Genomic DNA, 21509 nt, shown 5'->3' on the forward strand with positions numbered 1-21509 from the left:
ACAGGTTCAGCTTACCAGCAGGCCCTCGCATATAATTTTTAAGAGGGTAAGCTCACCAGCAGGCCCTTGCATATAATGTTTTACAGGGTCAGCTCACCACAGGCCCTCGCATATAATTTTTCAGAGGTCCAGCTCAACAGCAGACCCCCGCATATAATGTTTTACAGGTTCAGCTCACCAGCAGGCCCTCGCATATAATTTTTTAGAGGGTCAGCTCACCGACAGACCCGCATCTAAAATCTTTTACAGGGTCAGCTCACCAGCAGGCCCTCGCATATAATGTTTTACAGGGTCAGCTCACTAGCAGGCCCTCGCATATAATTTTTTAGAGGGTCAGCTCACCAGCAGGCCCGCACCTAAAATCTTTTACAGGGTCAGCTCATATGTAGGCCCAAACCATAAATCTTTTACAGGGTCAGCTCACCAGCAGGCCCTCGCATATAATGTTTGACAAGGTCAGCTCTCCAGGAGGCCCTCGCTTATAATTTTTCACAGGGTCAGCTCACCAGCAGGCCTTCGCCTTCAATCTTTTACAGGGTCAGCTCACCAGCAGGCCCACACCGTAAATCTTTTACAGGGTCAGCTCACCTGCAGGCCCTCACATATAATGTTTTCCAGGGTCAGCTCACCAACAGGCCCTCGCATATAATGTTTTACAGGGTCAGCTCACTAGCAGGCCCTCGCATATAATTTTTTAGAGGGTCAGCTCACCAGCAGGCCCGCACCTAAAATCTTTTACAGGGTCAGCTCATTTGTAGGCCCGCCCCTTAAATCTTTTACGGGGTCAGCTCACCAGCAGGCCCTCGCATATAATGTTTGACAGGCTCAGCTCACCAGCAGGCCCTCGCATATAATTTTTTAGAGGGTCAGCTCACCAGCAGGTGTTCACCTACAATGTTTTACAGGTTTAGCTCAGCTGAAGGCCCTCGCATATAATGTTTTAGAGAGTCAGCTCACCTGCAGGCCCTCACTAATTATACCTAATAGGTAATTTGCGGGCATGCTGCCTTGCTTGAATGTGGTAGCCGTAGTCGTTTCTCAGGCTCCCTCTCCGGAATCGAACACTGATTCCCCCTTACACGTATCAACTGTGGTTGGAGGTGAAAATAACATCGAAAGTTGATAGGGCAGACATCTGAATGGATCATCGCCGTCACGGGGACGTGCGATCGGCCCCAGGTTATCTAGAGTCACCAAAGCAGCAGCAGGCCCTCGCCCATAATGTTTTAGATGGTCAGATCAGCAGGCGCTTGCTCCAAATGTTTTTGAGGGTCACCAGCAGGCCATTAATCATAATTTTCCAAGGCTGTGTATGATGCCCTCCTTTATGTGCAACAAAGGGTGTATATCACGGTCGGCGTGGCTATCACATACGTGACACAGAGGGAGGGAACGAGGAAGGCCCTGCCCAAGTGAGAGGGAAGATGGTGACCCCTGACTCACCTGGCGGCTGGCACCTGGCTGCCTGACGTCCCTAGACGGGTTCCTCACCCGTACGCCGATCACGTGCCTAAAGCCCTGGCTTTCCCTGAGCTGAGCCCTAGGTAGTGAACAGGGCGATGGGAACACTAGTCCGCACCACTAACTCAAAGGGAAAACACCAAGGGGAGGACAGACAACACAGACTCAACATATATTCCCAGGTGGGCGACAACAGGAGACAACAACAAGCCCAACAGGGATCCGGAGGGTAACACTCAGGAACGACAACCAGGATAAACCACTCCAGTGGGTCAGTATAGATGTCCAGGCAGGAAGCTCTATAACTGGCAACTGGAGAAGTGTGAGGGGAGACTATAAGGAGGTAGGGAGTGGCAGACAAGAAACAGCTGAGGAGGAGAAGCTACGGATCCCTGAGAGAGACAAAAAGGATAGCAAGGCAAACACAGAAAACAATCACTATGAAACAACGTGATCTTTAGATATAGAGCGCGCAGCCACCCGCTGCGACTTCCTGACCCCGGGTATAACGGAGTCAGACGTGGCTCTTGATACCCTCGTGACAGTACCCCCCCTTTCACGAGGGGCCTCCGGACACTCAGGACCAGGTCTCTCCGGATGAGAGGCATGGAAAGTCTGAATTAACCTGTTGGCGTTTACCTCTGACGCTGGAACCAACATTCTTTCCTCGGGACCGTAACCCCTCCAATGCACCAGATACTGAAGAGAGCGGCGGACCCGACGAGAATCAACAATTCTGGCTATTTGAAACTCCAGATTACCAGCCACAATGACAGGAGGAGGTGGCAGCGGCGATGGTTCTAGAGGTGGAACATACTTCTTGAGTAACGATTTATGGAAGACGTTATGGATCTTAAAAGTCTGAGGTAGCTCCAGGCGAAAAGCCACAGGGTTAATGACGGCTACTATTTTATAGGGACCAATGAACCTAGGACCCAGTTTCCAAGAAGGAACCTTCAACTTAATATTCCTAGTAGACAACCACACATAGTCATTCACTCCTAGGTCCGGACCTGGCGACCGTTTCTTATCGGCCATGCATTTATATTTACCACTCATCTTTTTCAAGTTAACTTGCACCTTCTGCCATACAGATGAAAGAGATGAAGAAAACCTTTCCTCTTCGGGAACCCCAGAAGACCCCACCCTCTTTGAAAGTACAAAATTGGGGATGAAAACCGTATGCACCAAGGAATGGTGACTTGCCAGTGGACTCCTGATAATGATTATTTATGGCAAACTCAGCTAACGGTAAATATGATGACCACAACTCTTGGTTTTCAGACACAAAACACCTTAAATATGTTTCTAGGTTTTGGTTGGTACGCTCAGTCTGTCCATTCGACTGAGGATGGAAAGCTGAGGAAAAGGACAAGTGAACCCCCAAACGGGAACAAAAAGCTTTCCAAAACTTAGAAATAAACTGGGTTCCCCGATCCGAAACCACATCGGAAGGGACCCCGTGAAGCTTCACGATTTCACTGATAAACACCTGAGCGAGAGTTTTAGCATTAGGAAGTGCGGGTAGAGCAATAAAGTGTACCATTTTGCTAAACCTGTCTACTACTACCAAGATAACTGTTTTACCCGCCGACAACGGTAAGTCAGTGATGAAATCCATTGACAGATGTGTCCATGGCCTATTGGGGATGAAAAGTGGCAATAAAGAGCCTGCTGGACGTGTATGAGAGACTTTCGCGCGTGCACAAGTAGAACAAGTAGACACGAAATCCATTACATCCTGACGCAACCTTGGCCACCAAAAACGACGAGATAAAAGCTCCAAGGTTGCTTTACTACCCGGGTGTCCAGCAAGTGCTGAATTATGATGTTCTTTTAATAATTCAAGACGCAGGTTTAACGGTACAAACAATTTCTCTGAGGGGCAAGAGGCCGGGGTGTCCCCCTGAGCCTCTAACACCTTTCCCTCTAGAACAGAGTGTACAGCAGAGACAACCACTCCTCTTTGTAAAATAGGTACCGGATCACAAACATTACCCCCTCCAGGGAAACTACGAGATAATGCGTCTGCCTTGGTATTTTTTGCCCCAGGACGATAGGTGATTACAAAGTTAAATCTGGTAAAGAATAGCGACCACCTAGCTTGTCTAGGGGTGAGACGCTTAGCCGATTCTAGGTATAGAAGGTTCTTGTGATCCGTAATCACCGTGACGGGGTGGATTGCTCCCTCTAAGAAGTGACGCCACTCTTCAAGCGCCAGTTTAATCGCCAACAGTTCCCTATTTCCAATATCATAATTCTTCTCCGCAGAAGATAATTTTTTGGAAAAGAAAGCGCAAGGACGCCATTTGCCAGGAGACGGACCCTGAGACAATACAGCTCCCACTCCCACCTCTGACGCATCTACCTCGACAATAAAGGGCTGGGAGACATCAGGTTGAATTAGAACAGGTGCCGAGGTAAACCTCTCCTTTAGAGAGGAAAATGCATCTTTAGCGGCGTCAGACCATTTGGAAAAATCCGTCCCCTTCCTAGTCATGTCGGTAATGGGTTTAACGATCACTGAATAATTTTTAATGAACTTTCTATAGAAATTAGCGAAACCCAAAAACCGTTGTAGGGCTTTAAGGTTCTCAGGAAGATCCCAATCTAAAATTGCCTGGACCTTCCCAGGATCCATGCGGAAACCTGAAGCAGATAATAGATATCCCAGGAACTGTAATTCCTGAACAGCGAAGACACATTTTTCAATTTTCGCATATAATTTATTCGTCCGTAGGACCTGCAGTACTTGCCTGACATGCACCTCATGTGTTTTCAGATCAGCCGAATAAATTAAGATATCATCTAGGTATATGACTACAAACCTGCCGATGAGATGACTAAAAATATCATTAACGAAATGTTGGAAGACAGCAGGGGCATTGGTCAGACCGAAAGGCATAACTAGATTTTCATAATGCCTCTCAGGGGTGTTAAAAGCTGTCTTCCACTCATCCCCTTCCCTGATATGAATCAGATTGTAGGCCCCCCTAAGATCAAGTTTGGAGAACCACTTAGCACCCGCAATCTGATTAAAAAAGTCAGGAATGAGAGGAAGAGGGTATGGGTCACGGATGGTTATCTGGTTTAACTCACGGAAATCTAAGCAAGGACGCAGGCCCCCATCTTTCTTTTTAACAAAGAAAAACCCTGCAGCCACGGGTGAAGAAGAGGGTCTGATGTGTCCCTTAGCCAGACTCTCGGAGATATAATCTTTCATGGCTTGTCTCTCGGGACCCGAAAGATTATACAACCTGGACTTGGGTAATTTTGCCCCGGGAATCAGGTTAACCGGGCAATCATAAGGACGATGAGGTGGTAGTTTCTGACAACCCTTTTCAGAAAAAACGTCCTCAAAGTCCGAAATAAATGTAGGTAGGGAAGCTATGGAGGCGATTAAGCAATTGTTATTTAAGCAATTCTCTCTGCAATGCTCACTCTACTCCAATATCTCCCTGGCCTGCCAATCCACCACTGGATTGTGCGCTACCAACCAGGGAAGACCCAATACCACCGGAGAGGGAAGGCCCTCCAGAACGTAACATGAAAGACACTCATTATGGTGGTCCCCTACCCGAAGGTGTAAATTACGAACAATGTGGGTGAGGTTTCTCTGAGACAGAGGAGCAGAATCTATAGCGAATACGGGAATAGGTCTCTGCAGCGTACAGAGAGACAAACCCATAGTGCGGGCAAAATGGGCATCAATCAAGTTTACCCCTGCTCCACTGTCTAGAAAAACAGAAATAGACTCCGTCTTAACACCAAAAACAATGACCGCTGGTAACACAAATTGAGATGTTCGTATGGAGGAAACGTATACCCCCCGGCTGACATCCTCCGCACAGCCCGGGGTTAGTAGTTTTCCGACGGTCTTTTGTTTTTGAGAAAGGAGGGACAGACATTAATGAAATGACCCCTCCCCCCACAGAAAAAACAAGCCCCCCCCCTACGGCGAACCTCGGGAGGACGGACCTGACGAAAAGTTCCGCCTAGCTGCATAGGCTCATCTAAGTCAGTACAGGCTGACTGTTGCTTGGGAGAGGTAACCAATTGCTCCGGAATTTTCGATCTCTCCCTAAGACGTCTATCTATTCTGATAGAGAGGGACATAACAGCATCAAGGGAAAGGGGGGTCTCATACAGCGCCAGTGCATCCTTAACCCTTTCAGATAACCCAGAGCAGAACTGACTCCTGAGAGCCGGGTCGTTCCACTGAGTATCCGTAGCCCACCTACGGAACTCTGAGCAATATTCCTCTGCTGACCGATCTCCCTGTAGGAGTCTCCGTAACTTCGACTCAGCCAGGGCGACTCGGTCAGGGTCATCATATATGAGACCCAAAGCCCCAAAATATCCCTCCACTGACCGAAGAGCCTGAGAACCAGGGGGTAACGAGAACGCCCAGGATTGCGGATCCCCCTGAAGCAGGGAAATGACAATCCCTACCCGCTGTTTTTCATGACCTGAGGAGTAAGGGCGCAACTTAAAATATAAATTGCAGGCCTCACGGAACGTCGCAAATTTGTCCCTTCCCCCAGAAAATCTGTCGGGAAGAGCAACCTTGGGTTCAGTGACAACCTGGTTACCCATAGCAACCGCTGGGGGTGCGGTCTGCTGCATTTGCTGCTGTTGTTGGAGAACAGACGCCTTCAATCCTGCCACCTCCAAAGACAGGATAATTTTTTTTTATTTTTTTATTTTTTTTTATTTTTTCTCAAAAAGTAAGGGCCAGTTATAATATCACGGTCGGCGTGGCTATCACATACGTGACACAGAGGGAGGGAACGAGGAAGGCCCTGCCCAAGTGAGAGGGAAGATGGTGACCCCTGACTCACCTGGCGGCTGGCACCTGGCTGCCCTGACGTCCCTAGACGGGTTCCTCACCCGTACGCCGATCACGTGCCTAAAGCCCTGGCTTTCCCTGAGCCCTAGGTAGTGAACAGGGCGATGGGAACACTAGTCCGCACCACTAACTCTAAGGGAAAACACCAAGGGGAGGACAGACAACACAGACTCAACATATATTCCCAGGTGGGCGACAACAGGAGACAACAACAAGCCCAACAGGGATCCGGAGGGTAACACTCAGGAACGACAACCAGGATAAACCACTCCAGTGGGTCAGTATAGATGTCCAGGCAGGAAGCTCTATAACTGGCAACTGGAGAAGTGTGAGGGGAGAATATAAGGAGGTAGGGAGTGGCAGACAAGAAACAGCTGAGGAGGAGAAGCTACGGATCCCTGAGAGAGACAAAAAGGATAGCAAGGCAAACACAGAAAACAATCACTACGAAACAACGTGATCTTTAGATATAGAGCGCGCAGCCACCCGCTGCGACTTCCTGACCCCGGGTATAACGGAGTCAGACGTGGCTCTTGATACCCTCGTGACAGTGTATTGGAGTGCCGATTCCTTGAAACTTTTGGCAGCCCTTTCACTTAGTGCATAGGCTTTATGAGTGTAGGAGTTCCACTACATAACCAATTGTACCACAATGTGAATGAGGCCCTCATTTATTTGATATACAGGTTGTATCGGAGTGCCTCTTCCTTGTAATTTTTGGCAGCACTTGCACTTTATATACAGATGTAGCAGGGTTAGCACACAAACTCTTAACTCAAATTTCTTACCTCATCGCGTTATCTTGAAACAAAAGCCATTGAAAAGCAATTGAAGGTGTTTGCTTAATGCATTTAGTTTAGATAACACGTCTCATAAAGCATGTGTGTTAACTCTACTCCATCGTTACAAGTAAATATACCGGAAAGAATGTTTCTTAACAATTTTTAATCTAAAATTGATTTTATCTTTGGTTTTGTGCATATTTTTTATCAGTCTATAAAAGTGGCGTACTACTCGGACAACATCGTTCCCAGCAGCAACTTGGGAGTCCAAAATGCATCCAGACATAGAAACATAGAATGTGTCTGCAGATAAGAACCATTTGGCCCATCTAGTCTGCCCAATATACTAAATACTATGGATAGCCCGTGGCCCTATCTTATATGAAGGATGGCCTTATGCCTATCCCATGCATGCTTAAACTCCTCCACTGTATTTGCAGCTACCACTTCTGCAGGAAGGCTATTCCATGCATCCACTACTCTCTCAGTAAAGTAATACTTCCTGATATTACTTTTAAACCTTTGCCCCTCTAATTTAAAACTATGTCCTCTTGTAGCAGTTTTTCTTCTTTTAAATATTCTCTCCTCTTTTACCTTGTTGATTCCCTTTATGTATTTAAAATTTTCTATCATATCCCCTCTGTCTCGTCTTTCTTCCAAGCTATACATGTTAAGGTCCTTTAATCTTTCCTGGTAAGTTTTATCCTGCAATCCATGTACTAGTTTAGTAGCTCTTCTCTGAACTCTCTCCAAAGTATCAATATCCTTCTGGAGATATGGTCTCCAGTACTGAGCACAATACTCCAAATGAGGTCTCACTAGTGCTCAGTAGAGCGGCATGAGCACCTCCCTCTTTCTACTAGTAATGCCTCTCCCTATACACCCAAGCATTCTGCTAGCATTTCCTGCTGCTCTATGACATTGTCTGCCTACCTTTAAGTCTTCTGAAATAATGACCCCTAAATCCCGTTCCTCAGATACTGAGGTTAGGACTGTATCACTGATTTTATATTCTGCTCTTGGGTTTTTACGTCCCAGGTGCATTATCTTGCACTTATCAACATTAAATTTTAGTTGCCATATTTTTGACCATTCCTCTAGTTTTCCTAAGTCCTTTTCCATTTGGTGTATCCCTCCAGGAACATCAACCCTGTTACAAATCTTTGTGTCATCAGCAAAAAGACACACCTTACCATCGAGGCCTTCTGCAATTTCGCTGATAAAGATATTAAATAATATGGGTCCCAGAACAGATCCCTGAGGTACCCCACTGGTAACAAGACCTTGGTCTGAATATACTCCATTGACTACAACCCTCTGTTGCCTGTCCCTCAGCCACTGCCTAATCCATTCAACAATATGGGAGTCCAAGCCCAAACACTGCACTTTATTGATAAGCTTTCTATGTGGGACAGTATCAAAAGCCTTTCTAAAGTCTAGATAAGCGATGTCTACTGCACCTCCTCCATCTATTATTTTAGTCACCCAATCAAAAAAATCAATAAGATTAGTTTGACATGATCTCCCTGAAGTAAACCCATGCTGTTTTTCATCTTTCAATCCATGGGATTTTAGATGTTCCACAATCCTCTCCTTAAGTATGGTTTCCATTAATTTCCCCACTATTGATGTCAGGCTTACTGGCCTATAGTTGTCCGATTCCTCCCTACTACCTTTCTTGTGAATGGGCACAACATTTGCTAATTTCCAATCTTCTGGGACGACTCCTGTTGCCAGTGATTGGTTAAATAAATCTGTTAATGGTTTTGCTAGTTCACCCCTGAGCTCTTTTAATAGCTTTGGGTGTATCCCATCAGGCCCCTGTGACTTATTTGTATTAATTTTAGACAGCTGACTTAGAACCTCTTCCTCTGTAAAGACACATGCATCAAAAGATTCATTAGTCTTCTTTCCTAACTGAGGTCCTTCTCCTTCATTTTCCTTTGTAAAAACTGAACAGAAATATTCATTGAGGCAGTCAGCTAGTTCTTTATCTTCTTCCATATACCTTCCTTCTTTTGTTTTTAATTTGGTAATTCCTTGTTTTAGTTTCCTTTTTTCATTTATGTATCTGAAGAATGCCTTCTCGCCTTTTTTCCCTGACTGAGCTAATTTCTCTTCTGCCTGTGCTTTGGAAGCTCTTATAACTTGTTTGGCCTCTCTCTGCCTAATCTTATAAATTTGTCTGTCATCCTCGTTTTTTTTTTTTTATAATTCCTAAATGCTATCTTTTTGTTTTTAATGATTTTGGCCACTTCTGCTGAGTACCACAGTGGTCTCTTCCTTTTTTTGCTTTTACTGACAAGCCTAATGCAATTTTCTGTTGCCTTCAATAGTGCCACTTTTAAGTAGTCCCATTTCTCCTGGACTCCAATGAAACTGTTCCAGTCTGATAGGGACTTGTATACCACTAATCTAATTTTAGAAAAGTCTGTTTTTCTAAAATCTAAAACTTTTGTTTTTGTGTGGTGTGACTCAGTCACTGTACTTATAGTAAACCACACTGACTGGTGATCACTAGATCCCAAGCTTTCCCCTACAGTAATATCAGATACCAAATTCCCATTTGTTAATACTAAATCTAAAATGGCCTCCATCCGGGTTGGCTCCTCCACTACTTGCTGTAGAGATAATCCCAGTAGGGAATTTAGAATATCTGTACTCCTGGCAGAACTAGCTATTTTGGTTTTCCAGTTTGCATCTGGAAGATTGAAGTCTCCCATAATGATAACTTCCCCCTTCAATGTCATTTTAGCTATTTCCTCAACTAGTAGATCATCTAATTCTTTGACTTGGCTAGGTGGTCTATATATCACACCTACACGAGTTACCTTATGATTATCAAGCTTCACGGTAACCCAAACTGACTCAAAATTGTTCTCGCTAACTTGTATCAAATTAGAGTTACAAGTTATCTTTCACATACAGGGACACCCCTCCCCCCTTCTTGCCTTCTCTGTCTTTCCTGTATAGAGAGAACCCTGGTATTGATATATCCCAGTCATTACTCCCCTTGAACCACGTCTCAGTAACAGCCACTACATCTATATTCTCAGATGCCATTATAGCCTCAAGTTCATTGATCTTATTCCCTAGACTGCGAGAATTTGTAGACAAGACTCTGAGCTTGTCATTTCTTAACCTTTGTGCTTCTGGCCTCTTCTGGCATTGTTCCGGGGGGCAGTTGGACTGCTGGATTATCACTCTTTTGCCCCCCTTTCCTAGTTTAAATGCTTCTTAGCAAATACCTGGAACTGTTCACCGAGGACATTCGATCCTTTGAGAGAAAGATGCAAACCATCTTTCTTGTACAGTTCTTTTCCATTCCAACAAGAGCTAACATGAGACACAAAGCCAAACCCTTGGTTCCGACACCATTCACCTAGCCATACATTGATTTCCTTAATGCGCATCTTCCTGTCATGCTGAAGGTTATGCACAGGCAAAACTGCAGAGAATGAAACAGTTGATGCAACCTCCCGTATATCCTTTCCAAGTGTGTGAAAAGCTTCTTTCACCTTTGAAACCTCATTGCAAGCCAGATCGTTTGTCCCAAGATGGAGAATAACATCCACTTCCCTTTCCTGCTTTGCTTGCCTAACAATATTAAGGATCCGTCGTCTATCCCTGCTAGCGGTAGCACCAGGGAGACATCTCACAATACCATTCTCCTCAAACCTCTTATGATGGAAACGCCCACCAACAGCTGCTTACTATCAATCCTCACCTTCTCCTTTTTGTCTTTGGCTGCAGTCTTACATACTTTAGGCATGGGAGATGATTGTTTCTCACCCACTGTGCTTGAGCCATCCTCCATGTTGCTCTTGCACTCTGAAAGTGCGGCAAATGAATTATGGAGAGCCACAGACTGTGGGACATGCCTTCTATTCACAACTCTCAGTCTACCAGAACCTACAATAACCCATCTTCCAATTCTAGGGGGCCTCTGTGGCAGTGGCATTGCAATGTTCTCAGCCTGAGTTTGTTTAGTGGTTAATTTAAAAATCTCATATTTCAAAAAGGTAATTTCCTGCTGCATTATGGAGAGCTGTCTACAGATCAGACAGTATCCAAACCTCTGAAGAGTGGAACCTGAAATAAAAGCACAACAATTCCTGCACAGAACCAGGTCTGTCATTGTAAAGAGGGGAAATATTTTAAACAAACAAATCTTACTTGTTTAGATTGTATCTACCTCCAGATTACCTCCCGAGTATCTCCATGCTGTTCCCGAAACATTTTGGTGGTGTTTCCATCAATTTCTGACCTTTTCCTATGAACCAGGCACCCTCCCCTCTTCAGAGCAGGGGGTGCCTGGTTTAATGCTCGGGTTCTCCCATTGACTTTCATTGTGCTCGGGTGCCCGATGTGTTCGCCCTCGAGCACCCGAGCACTATGGTGCTCAATCAACACTACAGAAGGCATCTAGTCCAAAAAGTGATAATTTTGGTCCCTTTTTTTATTTTTAAAAACAGCTGTGCAGTAACTTTTTAAAAAAAGTTTGATACCACCACATTATACTATATTAGGGAAATGTGGGGGTTTTTTTCACTAGAAAAAAGGAAGTAACAAGCCTCCTTAGCAGCAGTAAGTACTGAAAATGACTATGGAGCATACAGAGACAGGCTTTTCAGCCTGCCTCTTTTCTAACTACCCCTGGTCCAGCCTCCTTACATATGCCTTAGCAATTATTGGGAAAGAATTGGGGCTGCAGCGCTTAATTAGCACTTATAGTAAATGCTAAGTGATCAGGGTTGGACTGGGGTACCTAGGGCCCACCAGTAAAATTCATTCTGGGGGCCCACTGCACAGATACAGTACATGCAAATATTACCTACTCATACAGCAACAGGCAGCAGCTAGACACTACAAGATGATTGATTATGGGGGTCCCTGCAGCAACTTCAAGAAAGTGGGTCTCTGAGGAGAGCAGATACTGGCAGGTCTGCCTCTATATCTAGAAGTCATCTCAGCCAAATGATGCATCTACAGTAACATAATAAATTGGGTAGTTTGTTTAATAATCCTGCCCAGTCCCTGTATGGATGCATTTGCTGGTGGAGATGGTATGTATAGTACAATCTACTGTGCCATCATTGGCGTCGCTACAGGAGGGCAAGGGGTGGCAATTGCCCCCCCCCCTAGGTTATTCCTCCCCCCCCCCTGTGTGCCCCCCCGCTGACAGTGGCTGGTCCTGGAAGAGGAGAAGTTAGAGCAGCATCATGGGCCGCCCAGTAAAAAGAACACTGGATCAGGTTGGGTTCAGGTCAAAACAGAAATGTTTTTTTTAGTGGCTCATGCAGTCCCTGTTCCAGTAACGGAAGTCACCCCCCTTGACTTTTTTCGTATTTTGGTGAATCACAACCTGGAATTAACATGGATTGTTTGAGGATTTGCATAATTTAATTTACAGAACATGCCCACAACTTTGAAGATGTTTTTTTTTTTATTGTGAAGCAAACAACAAATAGGACAAAATAACTGAAAAAGTAAATTTGCATAACTATTCACCCCCCTAAAGTCAATACTTTGTAGAGCCACCTTTTGCGGCTATCACAGCTCCAAGTCGCTTTGGATAAGTCTCTATGAGCTTGCCACATCTTACCGCTGGGATTTTTGCCCATTCCTTCTTGCAAAACTGCTCCAGCTCCTTCCAGTTCGATGGTTTGCGCTTGTGAACAGTAATCTTTAGGTCTGACCAGAGATTTTCTATTGGATTGAGATCTGGGCTTTGACTAGGCCATTCCAACACATTTACTTGTTTCCCCTTAAACCACTAAAGTTTAGCTTTAGCAGTGTGTTTAAAGTTATTGTCCTGCTGGAAGGTGAACCTCCGTCCTAGCCTCAAATCACGCACAGAGTGGTACAGGTTTTGCTCAAGAATATCCCTGTATTTAGCACCATCCATCTTTGCCTCAACTCTGACCAGTTTCCTAGTCCCGGCTGCTGAAGAACATCCCCCACAGCATGATGCTGCCACCACCACGTTTTACTGTGGGGATAGTGTTCTTTGGGTGATGTGATGCGTTGGGTTTGCGCCAGACATAGCATTTTCTTTGATGGCTGAAAAGTTCAATTTTAGTCTCATCTGACCAGAGCACCTTCCTCCATACATTTTGTGAGTCTCCCACAAACTCAAAATGTGCCTTTTTGTTTTTAGCTGAAAGTAATGGCTTTCTTCTGGACACTCTGCCATACAGCCCAACTCTATGGAGTGTACGGCTTATTGTTGTTCTATGTACAGATACTCCAGTCTCTGTTATGGAACTCTGCAGCTCCTCCAGGGTTACCTTAGGTCCCTGTGCTGCCTCTCTGATTAATGCCCTCCTTGCCCGGTCCGTGAGTTTTGGTGGGCAGCCGTCTCTTGGCAGGTTTGCTGTTGTGCCATGTTCTTTCCATTTGGTTATGATAGATTTGATGGTGCTCCTGGGGATCATCAAAGATTTGGATATTTTTTTATAACCTAACCCTGACTTGTACTTCTCAACAACATTGTCCCTTACTTGTTTGGAGAGTTCCTTGGTCTTCATGGCAGTGTTTGGTTAGTGATGCCTCTTGCTTAGGTGTTGCAGCCTCTGGGGCTTTTCAAAAAAGGTATGTATATGTAATAACAGATCATGTGACACTTGGATTGCACACAGGTGGAGATCATTTCACTAATTATTTGATTTCTTAAGGTAATTGGTTGCACCAGAGCTTTTTATGGGCTTCCTAACAAAGTGGGTGAATACATACACACATGCCAATAGTTTTATTTATATTTTTTTCTACTTTCACTTCACCAACTAAGACTATTGTGTTCTGATCCATCACATAAAATTCATATTAACAAAACATTGAACTTAAGGCTGTTATATAACACAATATGAAAAAAGTCAAGGGGGCTGAATACTTTTGCAAGGTACTGTATGTGACCTTCATATGCTTATACTACTACTATAGCTAAACAATCATAACCACCATAACTGTCCATGCATTTCAGGTACAAAACATGAGAATCTGATGATGGATATTTGGCCTGGCATGAGTGGTGATCCAGATAAGTATATTCATCTGTAATTATAGTGTGCAACAAGAGATTGGGAAATTATAGCTTTAATCATTGGAACTGAAGAAGAGACATGATGAGAGATTGGCCTTTTACCAGTGATCACTTACTGTCTAGTGTTATGGAGCACTCCATCTGTAGTTATGCATGCAGCAGGACACCATGAAATTGCACCAGTAATATATGGTAAAATGCTAACATACCTCCCAAATATAAAAGTTAATTAACATATAAACAATGTAGCAATTAAAACACCAGCCAAATGCAGTAACCTTCCAAAAGTGAACAAGATACTGCTGATTACAAACATTTCATTTAACAGTATTTGTAATTGGTATGATCTACAGCTTACATTTATTTTTTTAGTCAGACAACTATTTTAACATAGTTTTATATACTTGTAATACTTTCGAAATAGTTTTAATTATGTTCGATATGTTCACTTCTGTTCACTTTTTTGTCATTTGCTCATTATGTTATAAATTAGAACATATTTAAGGGTCATAATCGAACCTGGTCTGAGCAAATATGTAAAATGTTTTTTTTTTTAAATCAGCTGACCTTATAAATAACAGCTGAAAAACACTTTAAAATCTCCATCCATTGATGTTTGGAAACATGTTTGAGAAAGAATTTCTCTGCTTGGATATTTCCATAGATTTTCTGCCAACCTTTCATAAATAATCAATTTAAAAACCAAACAAGAAGAAAAAGTCAAACTAAATAAATACAAGTTATAATCTGTAGTTTACTCTTCAGATTAAATGCTGTTGTATTTACCGACAATGGCTATCAAGTCACAGGCTGTTAACTCTTTACAGCTAAAAGATACAATAGATTTGTCTAAAGTGCGTGCAACACCTTCCGAAATGGAACGGAAAGAAAATCCATTCTCTAAAAGGAAAATCATTGTCTATCATTTGTTTGTTAAAATGCTAGTTGGTGCTAATTTGTTCTGTTTTCAGCTCCTATTTTTAAAGTGTAGATAAACTTTAGAGTCTATCAGACTTTTTGCTGATATTGTTGAGTGATGTAAATGCAGGTGCACACATGCCATCTCTGCCCTCTGCCCTAAAGCATAGCTGTGGCATGTCAAGCTTTAGTGAAGTAGGCATAGGCAGCAGCAGCTATGTGCTATGCAGGACTCCTGCTTGTGCTCAGTCTGCTCTGCTAAAAGCCTTGCATAGGACATCGATGCAAAAAAAACTGGACTGATGTGCTATGCACATTTTTTTTATTGGTTGGCGGTGTATGAGTGTATGGATTCCAAAGTGCAATAGACACCTGAACTTCAGGTATCTATTTCTTAAGAAAAATGAAAAAAAAAAATGAAAAAATGACATTAAAAAACTCATTACATCTCAGAATAGTTTTTAATTATTTTTTTCACTTTAAGCTATACAAAGACAAAGTTCAGCCAATATTAATAAGAAGCACCAAGATATGCTTAATAAGTACATATACATAATATGGTACAAAATAATAGTACAACACTCTAAAGTGTCAAATTATCATATCATAACCCTATATAAAATCTTTGTGTCCAGTGGCTCCTTTAGAGGAAAATAACACATACTTAACAGCTTCAACCTGATGAAGGTAGGACATGAGCCATTAGTCATTAGTAAAAGTGGCAGGATATGAGGGGTGATTTGTTGGTTCCCTTTAAGAAACAATCACAGAATATATGCAACAGGTGCCTCCCCCCAGGGCCCTTTAAATAACGCCAGTTTCAGGTTTTGTCTTGGTTCCAGCAGGCTTTAGCATTAAACTGGCAGGCAAACTCCACTCTGCTATATCTTTCTCTGACTCTGCTGTACTGACAGGCTTGCTGTATAGCTCAGCTTCTTCTGTATGCTGCACTTTCTCTCTGTAGTCTGGCTCTAGGTTATACCAGGGAATTTTCATCATTGCTCCTGAGGCTTCAAGCTGTGGCCTCCATGGCCAGCAGAGCTTAGGGTGCTCTGGCTGGCGTGGGCACATCCAGCAGAGACATGCCCCTGCACACCTGTCCCCTAGCAGGGGGTAAGCTAGACTAACTAGACTTCTGCCCCACCCTTCCTGCAGGAAGTGGGACTCGCCCACTTCTCTCCGGGGGTGGGGGGGTAGAATGGAATGGAAGGTTCCATTCCATCTAAATGTAGCTTTGCCATATTTGCTGCCACCTGCTGGTGAACCAGGCACATTATATCTGAACAGTTACATAACAAAATAGGAATGCACATTGTGGAGGACCTGGAATAAATACACAAGATGACATGAGGTTAGACCAATAAAGACAGTAGCAAGGTGCAGAAGTAGTAACATCACTCTGGGGTGTTACATATATAACTGAACAGGTGACTTTACTTTTTCTTCGCACAAAAAAGTGGCACAATTTCTTGATGGCTGTAAACACACTGACTGGTACAATATACTTTTTTGGTCATTAAATCAAGCAAAACTGCACAATTATCGAGCAATGTAAAAGCAATGAACAATAGAGCAACAACTGACAATCGGTAGATTTCTTGCAGGTTCGATCCTTTGTGTGGGCACAAAAATCCTCGTTGAAACGTTAACGATTTCACATGTGTAAACAGGAATCTTTCACTGCACACCACTCAAATTTTGCTTTGTGTAAATACAACAGTCTGCTCTACAAACAATTATCCCCTTCCCTACACATGACATACTATTACGTCATGGAAGCTAGTGCATTCCCGCATCATGATGTAATATTACATCATGGTTAACTCCGGTCACCCCGCTGCATCACGCAGTAACCGGACTGAGGTGGCTGCACTAATCGGCAGGCAGCCATCTTAGCTGAGGGTGAGGAGGAGTTATTCCGCCCCCCTGCAGCCCCGATCACTGCGATTGGCCGGTTAGTGAAGACCGTTCCATTGCAGCGCCGGCAATGTATGGTGCTAAAGGGGGTTCGCCTAGAGGTGGGAGGGGTTGATGACATCAGAGTATGTCACCTCCTAGGTCAGGGAGGGGACACCAGACAGCAGTGGAGATAAAGGCACAGGCTTTACAGGAGCCACACTTGAACATGTCGCAAGGCTTGCGGTCCAGCCAGGTCCCCACACCACTTGGTGTAGTGTAGTGGCTATGGACAAGACGGTCTCTTAAGCTCCTCCCCCGCCTATAGGTGACACTAGGCTGCTTAGTGAGTACATCCCTAAGGTCAGAGTCCATGTGGAGAATAGGTATCATCTGCGGGACAGGAACAGGACAGGGCTTGAAGGGGGGCTTACAGGTTATTAACCTAACGTCACGGGCACTAAGCACACTTGAACTTGGTGTACTAAGCAAGGGTCTTTCTTTTGTACCAACCACCAATTTTTGTCTGTTTACGTGGATAAAAGACTTGAGTTTGTTTACTAGACGTCTTAAGTGGCATAAATTTTTTAGGGATAATGACAGACAATCTTGTGCCAGACTCGGACTGAGTGAGGGTGACATGACCTCACTGCATTCCCTCTGTGAATTGGGAGAGGAGGGTAGCCGGTGTCCAGGACAGGGACCTTATACCAACCTTAAGCCAACCAGCAGGAAGATGCCCCCACCCATGAATTATGAGTGTGTGGACATCTTCATGCAAATGGTGACGAATGAGCTTGAGAAATTAGAGGGGATGTCTCCCCGCCATTTCAATCTGTCTTGAGCGGAGATGTCAGCACTTACTGCCCTTGAGAAGGATAAGTCTATCATCATTAAATCATCTGACAAGGGTGGTAACTTGGTCATCCTTGATAATGTAGCTTACCAGACCATGTGTCTAGACCTCTTGAAAGACAGGGAGGGGTATAGGGTATTACCTATGAATCCCTCGGACACCTACTATGAGGACTTGAAGATCATCCTGACTGATGCCCTCACAGACAGATTGATATCGGCGGCTGAATATGACTTCCTTCTTCCAGCTCATCCCACCATAGCTACCTTCTATGGATTACCAAAAATCCATAAGGGTACTACACCCCTAAAGGGACGTCCCATTGTCTCTGGGGTAAACTCCCTAACACAGAACTGCGGTATCTACATTGATCGCGTGCTGGGGGAGTTCGTTGTGTCTCTACCCTCCTATACGAGGGACACGATGGACTTCCTCAGCAAGATCGACGCGATCAATGTTGATCAGGGTTGCATACTGGCCAGTATAGACGTCGAGTCTTTATACAGCTCAATTCCACACACCAAGGGCCTTTTTGCCGCAGAGTATTATTTGAAGACCAGGGACATCCACTGCAGAGCGCATAACATCTTCATCCACAGACTCCTGGAGTTCACTCTGACCCACAATTTCTCCCTCTTTAACTCACGGTTCTACCACCAGCTCAGAGGGACGGCAATGGGGAGCCCCTGTGCCCCCACTTATGCCAACCTCTTCCTGCACTGGTGGGAGGACACTTGCGTGTTTCCAGATGCTGTGACCTGGTGGTCCGACAAGATCACCTTCTGAACACGCTATATAGATGACATCTTCGTGATTTGGAAGGGTGGGTCAGAGGAACTCCGGGAGTTTGTCGGGTCCCTTAACAGCAACAATGTGGGTTTGCGGTTTACCTTCGAGTTCGACCTCTACTCAATTCCCTTCCTTGATGTACGGATAACCAGGGAGGGAGAAAAACTTATTGCAAATATGTTTAGGAAGGACACCGCAACCAACTCGCTGCTTCATTGGGAGAGCCATCACCCGACACCGCTTAAACGTGGTATACCGAGGGGCCAATATTTGAGGACACGGTGAAACTGTTCTGAGGGTGAAGCGTTCTACACTGAGGCCAAGAAGCTACAGACGAGATTCAGGGAGGGGGTTATCCCCAAACGGTCCTTGGGGGCGCGTTCCAGAATGCCTTAGGTAGGGAACGCACTGAACTCCTCGTCTCCAAACCCAAGGCACAGAATGGACAACAACCGATACGTCTGATATCTATGTTTGACTGTGCAAACACGGAGGCAATGGCAGTCTTGAAAAGGTACTGGCCTATTCTCCACATGGACTCTGACCTTAGGGATGTACTCACTAAGCAGCCTAGTGTCACCTATAGGCGGGGGAGGAGCTTAAGAGACCGTCTTGTCCATAGCCACTACACTACACCAAGTGGTGTGGGGACCTGGCTGGACCACAAGCCTTGCGGCATGTTCAAGTGTGGCTCCTGTAAAGCCTGTGCCTTTATCTCCACTGCTAAATCAATCATTTGCTCAGTCACTGGCCAAGCCTACCAAATTAGGGATTTTTATAACTGTAGGAGCAAGGGTGCAGTATATATATGCCAGTGCCCTTGTCCTATGGATTATATAGGCAAAACCATCAGGGAGGTCAGGCGGCGGATTTGTGAACATGTTAATGACGTGGTTAAGAAAAAGATCACACCCGTCGCGTCACATGTGATTGACGTCCACGGTGGCGATCCCAGTTGTCTGAGATTTTCGGTCCTTGAGACCATCCCATTGTCACCTAGGGGTGGAGACTGGGACCGTAAAATCCTCCAGAAAGAGTGCGTCTGGATTCACCGCTTTAGATCCCAGGCACCACTCGGGATTAACAAAAGACTCACTTTTTCTTGTTTTCTATGATCTGCGGGGGTGGCTGTGTGTGTTTCTGTCCCCTTTATCCCTCTGATCAAGAATAGCGCTACTTCGGTAATTCTATTAAAGCCAAGATGAAACAAATAGGATACATTTTGTATCCTGACATTGCACACTGAACATCTAATGTGCACATGGTGTCACCCATATCGGAGGGAGTACACCTGAGTGAAAACTATGGAAATGAACGCTTGCTTATAATTTTTACACCTATCTCCCCTGCCCCTTGCCAACTGATCTTTGTAATATTACATTTATACAATAGACTGCCGCTGCCGCTTATAAATCTGTGGATGTTGCTGCCAGGCCCGTGGGGCCGCCTCCTATGACACAGCGTTTGATGCACTGTGAATGGGACGGCTAAGTGTCACGGCCATGGCTATGACCGTGACTCCTGAACCGCATGCGGTTGTCAGCGGTTCTCTTTGGTGTTCAATCACAGGTGAGGGCTGTGGTATTTGCCTCACCTGTGGTTGCCACTGGCAACAGTGTGTATGTGGCAGCGTAGCAGGCTGAGCTGTGCCATTGCAGCTCGCTACGTTGTGCATGCGGTTTTGTGTTATGTGTGTATGTGTGCACTTCCTTTTTATGTTATTGTGTGCACATCTCCTTTAAGTGGTGTTTTCCCTTCCCTGGTGTTGGAAGGGTTAATCTCCTTCCTAGTGTGTGTGTGCACTGGGTGTGTCCGACTGTGGGGTGTGGCTTCTTGGCCTATAAAGCCTCACTGCTTTTGCAGGCCTGCAGGTTGCTTCAGCCATGCTTAGCTGAGAGCAGCCTCATGTCTTTATTACCTGCCAGTAAGAGCCACCCCTGTGGTCATAACCATAATGTCGCTTTAAGTTATTTCTAGTTATGTGTGATGTCCGTGTGATGTTTTATATGTGATTTTGTGCAGCTATGGATCTGGGTCCCTGTGTGGGGATGCGTTTGTGATCTGCACCCTGCTAACACAGGGATCCAGTCAGCAAGGCTGTGGCAGGTAGGTGGAACTCTTTGTTCACCTGCCATATCCATAGAGCTGTTTATGTTTCCCCTTTTCCTGCAGCTTGGCCGTTGAGACTCCTGCTCCTCCGTGTCTAGGAGGAGTGGGCTTGTCTTACTCAGCTCCTAGGTGAGGGTCATCTTGAGGGCTAGCAGGGACTTTTAGGTTCCGGAGCATGGGCCCTCCTACCATCAAGGTTGGCTCATGTAGCTAGGAGCCAGGGTCAGGTTAGGGATGCGTTTAGGAGGTGACCTGCTCCCTAATCCTGTCTTCATGGCCAAGCAGCCGTAACATCACCGGGCTGCACACGGCTGAGGATTTCCCCCATCCTCAGCCGTGACACTAACAGACCGGATGTGACACGATTATGCGTTCCACGGGACCGGATGTGGCCGCTCTATGCGTTCCACAGGGTGTAGGCGGCGCACTGAGGCTCTAACAGAGGTTCCTTGGACGGAAGTGATGTCTTCCTTCACTGCAGGGACCGGCGGTAATCATTGTATGCGGCTCACGGACCGGTAATGACGTCGACTGTGGCGTCTGTCTTCCGCATGTGACCCGCCTGACGTACTAATCGGCGCCAACTTTGAACAGCTGGTAAGGGGATATATAGGGAAATGAGTGAGAGTGTGAATGGTAGGAGGAACAGGACGTTACTGGGACGCAGCCTAAATGTAGGTAAGGACAATCTACTGGGAGCTGGTAATTGAACATCTTGGCATGTAATGTGCCTCACACTATATGTAAAATTCTTTGCCTACAGCTTCTTTGGTGAAGTGCTGGCCCCTATCCTATTGGGCCCTATAG

Source organism: Bufo bufo, chromosome 7 (genome assembly GCF_905171765.1).
Source record: "Bufo bufo chromosome 7, aBufBuf1.1, whole genome shotgun sequence".
Classification (NCBI taxonomy): Eukaryota; Metazoa; Chordata; class Amphibia; order Anura; family Bufonidae; genus Bufo; species Bufo bufo.